The sequence below is a fragment of the Antechinus flavipes genome, chromosome X (genome assembly GCF_016432865.1).
Source record: "Antechinus flavipes isolate AdamAnt ecotype Samford, QLD, Australia chromosome X, AdamAnt_v2, whole genome shotgun sequence".
Lineage (NCBI taxonomy): Eukaryota > Metazoa > Chordata > Mammalia > Dasyuromorphia > Dasyuridae > Antechinus > Antechinus flavipes.
The window spans coordinates 38,100,855-38,112,954 of record NC_067404.1 but is presented as its reverse complement, the minus strand read 5'-3'; the positions used below and the strand labels follow the sequence as shown (position 1 = coordinate 38,112,954).

General features: G+C 41.2%; 1 protein-coding gene across 7 annotated transcripts in view; it reads right to left on the bottom strand.

Moving 5' to 3' along the window:
- FGF13 (fibroblast growth factor 13) overlaps positions 1-12,100 on the bottom strand; it is a 532,490-nt gene that overhangs the window by 29,720 nt on the left and 490,670 nt on the right. The window lies entirely within an intron of this gene.

Genomic DNA, 12,100 nt, shown 5'->3' with positions numbered 1-12,100 from the left:
CTTTCACAGCACTACTAGATAGCTTGCTTCTCAGAGCCTCATTTTGAAGATTTTCAGCGGGAGGGCATGATCTTCCTTGTTTCAGAGGGAAATGGGTGACTCCACATGCAAAGCTTCAAATACATGTTTAGGGAAGTGTGTGTATGACTTAATATTTGGTGGTGAGAAGGTTGAGATGCCTCCAGAGGTGATGTGAGATGAAGGAGCAACCCTTCCTTTCTCTTTGATTAACAAACATTTAGCAAAGATTTGGGTAAGGGCTTGCCCCGCCATCTCAGTGAGTCTTCCTTTCACAACAGTACTAGATAGCTTGCTTCTCAGAGCCTCATTTTGAAGGTTTTCAGCAGGACTGGGTGATCTTCCTTATTTCGGAGGGAAACGGGTGACTCCACATGCAAAGCTTCAAATACAGATTTGAAGGAGTGTGTGTGTCTAATATTTGGTGAAGAGAAGGTCGAGATGTCTCCAAAGGTGAAGATATGAGATGAAGGAGCAACCCTTCCTTTCTCTTTGATTAACAAACATTTAGCAAAGATTTGGGTAAGGGCTTGCCCCGCCATCTCAGTGAGTCTTCCTTTCACAACAGTACTAGATAGCTTGCTTCTCAGAGCCTCATTTTGAAGATTTTCAGCGGAGGGCATGATCTTCCTTGTTTCAGAGGGAAATGGGTGACTCCACATGCAAAGCTTCAAATACATGTTTAGGGAAGTGTGTGTGTGACTTAATATTTGGTGGTGAGAAGGTTGAGATGCCTCCAGAGGTGATGTGAGATGAAGGAGCAACCCTTCCTTTCTCTTTGATTAACAAATATTTAGCAAAGATTTGGGTAAGGGCTTGCCCCGCCATCTCAGTGAGTCTTCCTTTCCCAATGGTTCAAGATAGCTTGCTTCTCAGAGCCTCATTTTGAAGGTTGTCAGCAGGAGGGCATGATCTTCCTTCTTTCAGAGGGAAACGGGTGACTCCACATGCCAGGCTTTGAATACATATTTGGGGGTGTGTGTGTCTCAATATTTGGCGATGACATGGTCGAGATGCTTCCAGAGGTGAAGATGTGAGATGAAGGAGCAACCCTTCCTTTCTCTTTGATTAATAAATATTTAGCAAAGATTTGGGTAAGGGCTTGCCCCGCCATCTCAGTGAGTCTTCCTTTCCCAACGGTTCAAGATAGCTTGCTTCTCAGAGCCTCATTTTGAAGGTTTTCAGTGGGAGGGCATGATCTTCCTTCTTTCAGAGGGAAATGGGCGACTCCACATGCCAAGCTTTGAATACATATTTGGGTGTGTGTGTGTCTTAATATTTGGTGGTGAGAAGGTCGAGATGCCTCCAGAGGTGATGTGAGATGAAGGAGCAACCCTTCCTTTCTCTTTGATTAACAAATATTTAGCAAAGATTTGGGTAAGGGCTTGCCCCGCCATCTCAGTGAGTCTTCCTTTGACAACAGTTCAAGATAGCTTGCTTCTCAGAGCCTCATTTTGAAGGTTTTCAGCGGGAGTGCGTGATCTTCCTTGTTTCAGAGGGAAACGGGTGACTCCACACACCAGGCTTTGAATACATATTTGGGGGTGTATGTGTCTTAATATTTGGCGAGGACATGGTCGAGATGCTTCCAGAGGTGAAGATGTGAGATGAAGGAGCAATCCTTCCTTTCTCTTTGATTAACAAACATTTAGCAAAGATTTGGGTAAGGGCTTGCCCCGCCGTCTCAGTGAATCTTCCTTTCCCAATGGTTCAAGATAGCTTGCTTCTCAGAGCCTCATTTTGAAGGTTTTCAGCGGGAGGGCATGATCTTCCTTCTTTCAGAGGGAAACGGGTGACTCCACATGCCAGGCTTTGAATACATATTTGGGGGTGTATGTGTCTTAATATTTGATGGTGAGAAGGTCGAGATGCCTCCAGAGGTGATGTGAGATGAAGGAGCAACCCTTCCTTTCTCTTTGATTAACAAATATTTAGCAAAGATTTGGGTAAGGGCTTGCCCCGCCATCTCAGTGAGTCTTCCTTTGACAACAGTTCAAGATAGCTTGCTTCTCAGAGCCTCATTTTGAAGGTTTTCAGCGGGAGTGCATGATCTTCCTTCTTTCAGAGGGGAAGGGTGACTCCACATGCCAGGCTTTGAATACATATTTGGGGGTGTGTGTGTCTTAATATTTGGTGGTGAGAAGGTCGAGATGCCTCCAGAGGTGAAGATGTGAGATGAAGGAGCAACCCTTCCTTTCTCTTTGATTAACAAATATTTAGCAAAGATTTGGGTAAGGGCTTGCCCCGCCATCTCAGTGAGTCTTCCTTTCCCAATGGTGCAAGATAGCTTGCTTCTCAGAGCCTCATTTTGAAGGTTTGCAGCAGGAGTGCATGATCTTCCTTGTTTCAGAGGGAAACAGGTGACTCCACATGCCAGGCTTTGAATACAGGTTTGAGGAAATGTGTGAGTCTAATATTTGGTGATGAGAAGATAGAGATGCCTCCAGAGGTGAAGATATGAGATGAAGGAGCAACCCTTCCTTTCTTTCTGATTAACACTTAGCAACGAGTTGGGTAAGGGCTTGCCCCGCCATCTCAGTGAGACTTCCTTTCCCAACGGTTCAAGATAGCTTGCTTCTCAGAGCCTCATTCTGAAGGTTTCCAGGAGGAGTGCATGATCTTCCTTTATTTTCACAGACAAGGGGGTGACTCCACATGCAAAGCTTCTAATACAGGTTTGAAGGAGTATGTGCATCTACTATTTGGTGAAGAGAAGCTCAAGATGCCTCCAGTGGTGAGGATGTGAGATGAAGGAGCAACCCTTCCTTTCTCTCTGATTAACAAACATTTAGCAAAGATTTGGGTAAGGGCTTTCCCCGCCATATCAGTAAGTATTTTTTCCCCAATGGTTCAAGACAGCTTGCTTCTCAGAGCCTCATATTGATGGTTTTGGAGAGGAGTGGATGATCCTTTTTTTCAGAGGCAAGTGGGTGACTCCACATGCCAAGCTTTGAATACATGTTTGCAGAAGTTTGTGAGTCTTAATATTTGGTGGTGAGAAGGTCGAGATGCCTCCAGAGGTGATGTGAGAAGAAGGAGCAACCCTTCCTTTCTCTTTGATTAACAAACATTTAGCAAAGATTTGGGTAAGGGCTTGCCCCGCCATCTCAGTGAGTCTTCCTTTCCCAACGGTTCAAGATAGCTTGCTTCTAAGAGCCTCATTTTAAAGGTTTTCACGAGGAGTGGATGATCTTCCTTTTTTTCAGAGGCAAGTGGGTGACTCCACATGCAAACCTTCTAATACAGGTTCAAAGGTGTGTGTGCATCTAATATTTGGTGAAGAGATGCTTGAGATATTTCCAGAGGTGGAGATGTGAGATAAAGGAGCAACCCTTCCTTTCACTCTGATTAACAAACACTTAGTAAATAGTTTGGTAAGGGCTTGCCCCACCATCTCAGTGAGTCTTCCTTTGACAACGGTTCAAGATTGCTTGCTTCTGAGAGCCTCATTTTGAAGGTTTTCAGCAGGAGTGCATGATCTTCCTTGTTTTAGTGGGAAATGGGTTACTCCACATGCAAAACTTCTAATATATGTTTGAGGAAGTGTGTGAGTCTAATATTTGGTGAAGAGCAGGTTGAAATGCCTCCAGAGGTAAAGATGTGAGACAAAGGAGCAACCCTTTCTTTATCTCTGATTAACAAACACTTAGCAAAGAGTTGGGTAAGGGCTTGCCCCGCCATTTCAATGAGTCTTCCTTTCCCAACGGTTCAAGATAGCTTGCTTCTGAGGGTCTCATTTTGAAGGTTTTCAGCAGGAGTGGATGATCTTCCTTTTTTTTTCAGAGGCAAGTGGGTGAGTCCACATACAAAGCTTCTAATTACAGGCTCAAAGGAGTGTGTGAGTCTAATATTTGGTGATGAGAAGATCGAGATGCCTCCAGAGGTGAAGATATGAGATGAAGGAGCAACCCTTCCTTTCTTTCTGATTAACACTTAGCAAAAAGTTGGGTAAGGGCTTGCCCCGCCATCTCAATGAGTCTTCCTTTGACAATGGTTCAATATAGCTTGCTTCTCAGAGCCTCATTTTGAAGGTTTTCAACGGGAGTGCATGATCTTCCTTGTTTCAGAGGGAAACAGGTGATTCCATATGCAAAGCTTCTAATAGAGGTTCGAAGGAATGTGTGCATCTAATATTTGGTGAAGAGAAGCCCAAGATGCCTCCAGAGTTGAAGATGTGAGATGAAGGAGTAACCCTTCCTTTCTCTCTGATTAACAAACACTTAGCAAAGAGTTGGGTAAGGGCTTGCCCCGCCATCTCAATGAGTCTTCCTTTGACAATGGTTTAAGACAGCTTGCTTCTCAGAGCCTCATACTGATGGTTTTTGGGAGGAGTGGTTGATCCTTTTTTTCAGAGGTCAATGGGTGACTCCACATGCAAAGCTTCTGATACAGGTCCAAAGGAGTGTGTCAGTCTAATATTTGGGGATGACAAGGTCAAGATGTTTCCAAAGATGAAGATGTGAGATGAAGGAGCAACTCTTCCTTTCTCTCTGATGAACAAACCCTTAGCAAAGAGTTGGGTAAGGGCTTGCCCCGCCATCTCAGTGAGTCTTCCTTTCCCAACAGTTGAATTTAGCTTGCCTTGCAGAACCTCATTCTGCAAGTTTTGGACAGCAGCAAATCTCTTTCCTTTTCCCAGGGAGAAATGGGTAACTGCACATACAAAATATCCAGTAAAGCATTTTGGGGGCATCGATGAGCCTTTAAGAGACAAAAAGGTCAAGCTGCCAATGCTCTTCCCAATGACAAGGGAAAATGACAACTGCATATAGAAGACATGTATCTGGTATCTTTGGCTAAGTTTAGGAAACTTTTGGAAATGGTGGAGTAGGATGACTCCAGAGCTGAAGAGCAGTGGGTGATGGGATAAAGGAGCAATTCACTTTTTTTTCTGTCTGAGTCTCTCAGCTGAAAAGGAAAGAAAGAAGAATCCCATTCTGGACCTTTCTTTTTCTATCAGCTTAGCATGGCTTACATTTTTGATCCTGTTTCTAGTGATTTTGAGAATGGTTGAATGCCCCTCCATTTTTACAGGGAAATTCATATGAAGGACATCCACTACTTATTTGGGGTTGTTGGTGAGCTTCTGCTAACTACTGCAGAATGCTGGGTCAGGATGATTCCAAAGCTGAAAGCTGTTGTACAATGAAATGAAGAAGCAACAATTTCCTTTCTATGTGGTTAACTTCTATGAGGCATATTAAATAGTTATGCATACCTTGCATCTCAGCAACTCATTTTGGACATTTTTGTCAGAGTCCAACGGCCTTTCCTGTTCAACAGAGAAAAGGGCAATTGTACGTGCAAGACATCTAATGAAGTTTGGGATCATCAGAGAGCCTAAGGGAACATGCAGAAATGCCAGAGTCAAGATGTAGCTGAAGCATTTTGGGCTGTAAGATGAAGGAGCAAACCCTTCCTTTATATGAATAATATTTCTTGAATATTTGGGTAATGGCTTGTCACATCATCTCAGAGGCCTTCCATTCCCAGTAGCTGAACATAGCTTTATTTCATGGACTAGCTCTGGAAGTTTTGTACATGGGTAGATGCCCTTCTCTATTCCAGAGGGAAATGTTTATGCACATATAAAAGGTAGATGATCCATGTTGCAAGGCATCAGTAAGTTTAAGAAATCTTTCAGAGAAAGCAATCCAAGGAAGACTCCAGAGTCAAAAAGTTTTGAGCTATGAGGTGAAGAAGCAATTCGTTCCTTTTGGTCTGAGCCATATCTCTTCTGGAATGGAAATACCTTCCCCTTTCGTTTAAGTGCATCAGGTGAGCATAACTTGAATCTCTGAATATCATGCTGGGAGTTACTGAACAGGAACCTATGTCATTCTCTCCTCTTGGGGCAAATGAGTAACTACACATGTGGGGTTTCTAAGATTTTTCTGAAGAGCCCAAGTGCATTTCGGTGATGGCAGGGTCAAGGTGACAGTAGAGCTGAGGAAAGAGGGGCTCTGAGATGAAGAAGTTATCCCTTCCTGTATATCAGATTAACATCTATGTGATATTTGGGTAAGGGCTTGTCCCGCCATCTCTGCATGTCTTCCATATTCCTCAGCAGAATATACTTTGTATCTTTGAGCCTCATCCTGGAGATTTTCAGGAGTGATACACACTGTTCCCTCTACCTGAGGAGGGTGTACATAGACAGAATATAATGTATATTTGGTGGCTTTGGCTAACCTTAGGAAACTTTTGGTGCTGGCAGATAAAGCTGATTTCAGAGTTGAAGAGCAATGGACTTTGGGATAAAGGATCAATCCACTTAAGAAAGAAGTAACATCTGAGTCTGAGTAACATCTCTTAATAATAGAGGAAATAGAGAGTCCCATCCTGTGCTTGGGCCTTCTTTTTCCTATTAGTGGAACATTGCTTGCATCTTTGATCTTCTTTCTGGTGGTTTTGGGGACGGTCAAATGCCTCTTCCTATTCCAGGGGAAAATGTGCAACTGCATATGCAGAATGGGTAAGGGCTTGCCCTGCCATCTCAGTGTGTCTTCATTTACCATCAACTGATTCTATCTTCCATCTCAGAGCCTCATTCTGGGGGTGTTGGGCAGGGGCTGACGCTCTTCTTTGTTTCATAGTGAAGTGAGCACTTGGATGTAAGAAAAATCAAATCTAGTTTTGGGTGCCTTGCTAAGGATGAAGAGAGAATTTTGGGATATGGCAGAGTCAAGATGCCTCCACAGAAGAAGAGTTTGTTTTGTAAGATGAAAGAGTACTCTTTTGGTTGCTCTGTTATCTCCATGGGCATTCTCTTCCCATAGATTGAGTATAGCTTGAATCTCAGAGCCTCGTTCTGGAGGTTTGGGGCTCATGTGGATATCCTTCTTTGTTCTGGAGCTTGATAGGCTACTACATATACAAAGGATCTAATACATGTTGGCAGATCTGAACAAACCTAAGGAAAGTTTAGGAAGTGACATGGAGAAGCATGCCTCCAAATCTAAAGGATACTGTTCTATGAGATGAAGGAACAATTCCTCCCTAACCATCTCTAATCCTAATGTCAAGAGGTTGCCCATCATCTCTTCATTAGTTGCCTCTTCCCATCAGCTGGATATATGGAGAATGTTAGTGTCTTCCAGCAGAATGATGGATGACATCCTAGTGTCTGTCTCTGCATATACATATCATCTCCACTACATTTGTGCATTTCAGAAAATGAGGGAAATGGCAGGGATGACAGGGAAAGGATGGCACCAACACTGACATGAATCTGTGCCCTGAGGCAAAGAGGCAAAACCCGAGTTAGTACCTAGGTAAGATCTCTCAGATACTTACAAAAAGGTTTGACCCACCATCTCCCAGATTTTCTTTCCCCATGAAATGAGTGTAGCAGAAATCTAAGAGCATCTTCCTGGAATTGTGTCAGATGCCCTACTACCTTTTCCCTGTAGAAATAGGAAATTGTACATACACAGCATCTAAAACATACTTGCAGGGGGGGCTATGTATTCGAGAGAAACATGCACTATTATCAGAAACAAGATGGTGTCAATGGTTAAGGAGCTTATGCTTTGAGATGAAGATACAAATGTTTCATTAGTGACTAAGTAACCACTAAAAGCTTGAACCCATATATCTGAGTTTCTTCTTTTTCCAACCGCCAAGTATAGCTTGAACATTGTACTTCTTTCTGCAACTATCTAACAAGGGCCGGTGCCCTATCACAAGCAGAAATGGGCAAATGCACATAGCTGGATCTCAAGCACATCTGAAGGGCTCAGAAAGCCTGAGAAAACTTGTGGGGATGCCAGGGAAGGAGTATCCCCAGTGTTGAAGGATGCTGTGCTTTGAGATGAAGAAGCACGCCCTTCATTCGTAGCTGAGTAAGATAACTCAACTACTAACAGAAGGGCTTGCCCTGCCATCACCTTGGGAGTCTTCCTTTCCCATCAGTTAATCAGAAGAGGAATCTAGAAGTCACATTCTGGGGATGTAGAGGTTGGTGAAATATCCTGTCCCAGACATAAAGAGGGAACTGTGCATATTACACATCTAAATATGTCTCTTGGTGAGACAGTGGGAACACCTAGGGATGCCAGCAACATGATGACTCCAATGCTGAATGCCTTTGCGCTCTGAGATGAAGAAAGAAACCCTTTATTAGTGCCTGAGGGAAATATCTCAATCACTAATAAAAGGGCTTGTCTCACCATCTCTCAGTGTCCATCCTCTTTTCTCATCAGTTGAGTGTGACAGGAATGAAAGAGCTTCATTTTGGAAACTTCCCTATCATGAGACACTCTGTATGCATGGCATCGAATATATACATTTGGGGACCTTGCTGAGCCTGAGGTACTTTTCATGGATTCCAGGTCCCAAGAAGGCCCTAATTAGAAGAGTCTTTGTGCTTTAAGATAAAGGTCCCAATCCTTGATTCTTCCTGGAATGAGATCACTCATATTAACATAAGTTAACTTTTCTTCATAACTTTCTTGCACTGTGACATAAAGAAACATTCTTCCTAAACAAAGTAACATCACTTTACTAGTAACAGAAGGGCCTGAAGAAGCTGTTTCCCAAGGTCTTCTTTTTTGTCAAACTTACCATAGCTTCTAGAAACTTCCATGGATGCCAGGCACATGCTAGAGCCACTACTGAAGAGCCTTGTGCTGTGAGATGAAGAAGCAAGCTCTTTATTAGTCACTGAGTATGATCATGCAGATGATTAGTAAAAGGGCTTGCCTCGCCATCTCTCAGTGTCCTTTTCCCATCAGCAGAGCATAGCCGGACTAAGAGTCTGATTCTGGAGAAATCAAGAAAAGACTGATGTCCTTTATTGCCTAAGGTAAAAATAAGGAACCATTTGGTCACCACACCTAATACATATGTGTACACCTTTCCAAGTCTGAGGAAATTTCTGTGAGATGGCCTGACTGCTTAAGGATTTTGGCTTTGAGATAAAGAAGCACACCCTTTACGGATAACTGAATAAGCTCTTTCAATCATTAACAAAAAGGGTCTTTACTGGGTCTGCATTGCAAGGAAATCATAAAGGAGGCAAAAGGATCCACATGTGCAAATGTTTGTAGCAGCTCTTTTTTGTAGTGACAAAGAATGGGAAAATGAGATGCTCATCACTTGTGGAGTGACAGAACAAGTTGTGGTATATGAAGATAATGGAATATTATTTTTCTATAAAAAAATGAAGAACAAGCTGATTATAGAAAGGCCCGGAAAGATCTACATGAACCAATACTGAGCAAAACAAGCAGAACCAGGAATACACTGTACACAATAACAACAAGAATGTGAGATGATCAACTGTGAACCGCTTGGTTCTTCTCAGTGGTTCAGAGATCCAAGGCAATCCCAACAGATTTTAGACAGAAAATGCCATCTGTATCCTGATAAAAAACTAAGGAGTCTGAATGTAAATCAACACATGCTATGTTCACTTCTTTTTTCTGGTTTTTTTTTTTTATTTCTCTCATGGTTTTCCCCTTTTGTTCTGATTTTTCTCTCCCAACATGATTCATAAAACAATGTGGGTTAAAAATAAATAAAAAATGAAAATCATAAAAAATAAAAAGATGCTCATTACCATCTTTCAGTTCTTCTTTCCCTATCAGCTCAGCAGAGCTCCTAGAAACTTCCATGAACCCAATACTGAAAGGCACTGTGCTGCAAGAAGAAAAAGCAAGTGTGTTACTTACTGGTCACTGAATAAAATCCTGAAGATGATTAATAAAATGGCTTGACAAGCAATCTCCCCATCTCTTCTTTTCCTATCAACTGAGCATACCAATGAATTTAGAACCACATCCTTAATATTGTTCAGAGGATGGTATTCTTTCTTGACAATGTCATAAATAGTGAGTTGTGTATCTTTATCTAGATAGAATCTATAAAGTAATAAAATTCAGCCTTCATATTTTACAGATGAGGAAAGTGAGGTCCTGAGAAGGGAAGTGACTTAGGATCACTGACATAAACTGAAAGCAGCAAGGGATCTCAGAAGCCATCTCATCCAGTTCTCTTGTTTTCCATTAGTTTTGCAAATAGTGGCTAGAGTGTAAATGCAAATGTCTCTGGGAGAGGCAGTCCAAAGTGTATTCTTTGATGCTTTCTTGGACCCAAAGTTGAAAGCTGGTGTGCTGTGAGATGAAGAAGCAAACCCTTCACTATTGCTAGAACAAGATCATGCGTACAAATAATAAAATAGTTTGACCCACTATCAGCAGATTTCTGCTTTTCCCATGAGTATGAGCAGAGAAGAGCAAGAATCTAAAAACTTCATCCTTGGGGATTAGGAGAAGTAAAGGAATAGGAATTGGGCAACTGGCTTTCTTGAAATCAGGCTTGAAAAAAGGAACTGCATAGCTACAAAGCACATTTCTGGGCTTGGGAAAGCCTAAGTCTGAGTCTTGAGGTCCTTGGCAACCACCAGTGTTTTTATTCATTTCCTGAGTAGCGGAGACTCCCAAGTGATCTCAAGATGTATGGATGGGTCCATCCTGGAAGATAACCTTGTAAGTTCTAGAGGTTTAGAGATGTTATGTCCCTTAGCCAGAATTTAGTGGCATCTGGACAAATTTCTGCAATGGAGATCATGCTCATCATCAACAGGGTGGGAGCTCTAAGTATGCCCTTTTGAGTTTTTGTTTGGTACAGAAGAAATAAGGAACTGCTTCAAACTTACTTTATACACTGTATTTTGTATATTCTTCTACTTCCCCTTTGAGGAGACCATAGTTAGGAGCAAAACTTGAGCTTTTAGATAATTTTCCTTTAGTCTCCAGGGTAAGGTTGTAAAGAAGAGTAGATTGTAAAAAGGACTTGTCCTCTCTTAAAAGTTGCCATTTACATGAATCCAGGATAACAGAGAGAGGGGGAAGAGATGAACGTTAAGAGGGAGATAAAGTAGCATGATGAGAATATGCCCAGGGAATAGCATAGCATCCTGGAGTTCCATCAAGATAAGTTAAAAGCTCACTTTTAAGTGCTAAGAGATCCAAAGTTCTTGTAGGAAAGAAATGAAGATCAAGCGAGGTGAGGGACTTGCTAGGAAGTGGTCTTTAAGACCAACTCTAACATTTTACAGATGAAGAAACTGAGGTCCTGAGAGAGGAAATGAATTAAGATCATAGGTTTGTAGACTGAGAGCTAGAAGGCGACCTCAAAAGCAATCTAGTACAAACTCCTGATTTGTAAATGGCAGAAGTTAGAATATGTGTGCTTGGTACATGCCTAGGTCAAAGGCAATGAATAAGTTCATGCTGACTTCACTCTGGAATTTAAGGAAGAAACAGTGTGAATTTGTTTTAAGCATTAATCAAGAACAGTTTAAATAGATGGAGAAATGATCAGTGCTCATGCGTAGGCCATGCCAATATAACAAAAATGACAATATTATCAAATTAAGTTATACTTTTAATGCTATATTAAATTACTGATACTTTACAGAACCAGATAAAATTATAACAAAATTCATTTAGAAAAACAAAAGATCTTGGATATCAAAGAAAATGTTGAAAAGAAGTAGGGATGAAGCAAGAAAAGCACTCCTAGACCTCAAAACACATTATAAAACAACAGTCATCAAAAAAAAAATCTGGTATTGGTTAAAGAACAGAGAGAGGGATCAATGAAAGAGACCAAACAAGGGAGAATTACAAATAAAACCAAAGACCTCAATAACCCACTGCTTGATAAAGTGGAAAACAAATTGCTTAGGCAAAAAAATCTCTATTTGATAAAATCTTCTAGGCAAAGTAGAAAAAAGTCTGGCAGAAATTTGGCTTAAACCAACTCCTTATACTATATTTCATTATATATTCTAAATGGATTTGTGACCTTAATATTAAAGATTACTTAATATAAAGTCAGAAGGGAAACCAATCATATGCTTCTCATATCAGGAGATATGTTCTTAAAGAACACAGCAATTATAAAAGATAAAATAAATAACTTTGATTACATGAAACTGAAAGTTTCTACAGAGACAAAACATACCTAGGATAGGTGTAAGGATTTGGTATATAAGATATATATTTTTTAAAATATGCATGTGTATAAAAAACTAATAGTCATTTGCCAATAGAAAAAAAGGTAAGAAGATATG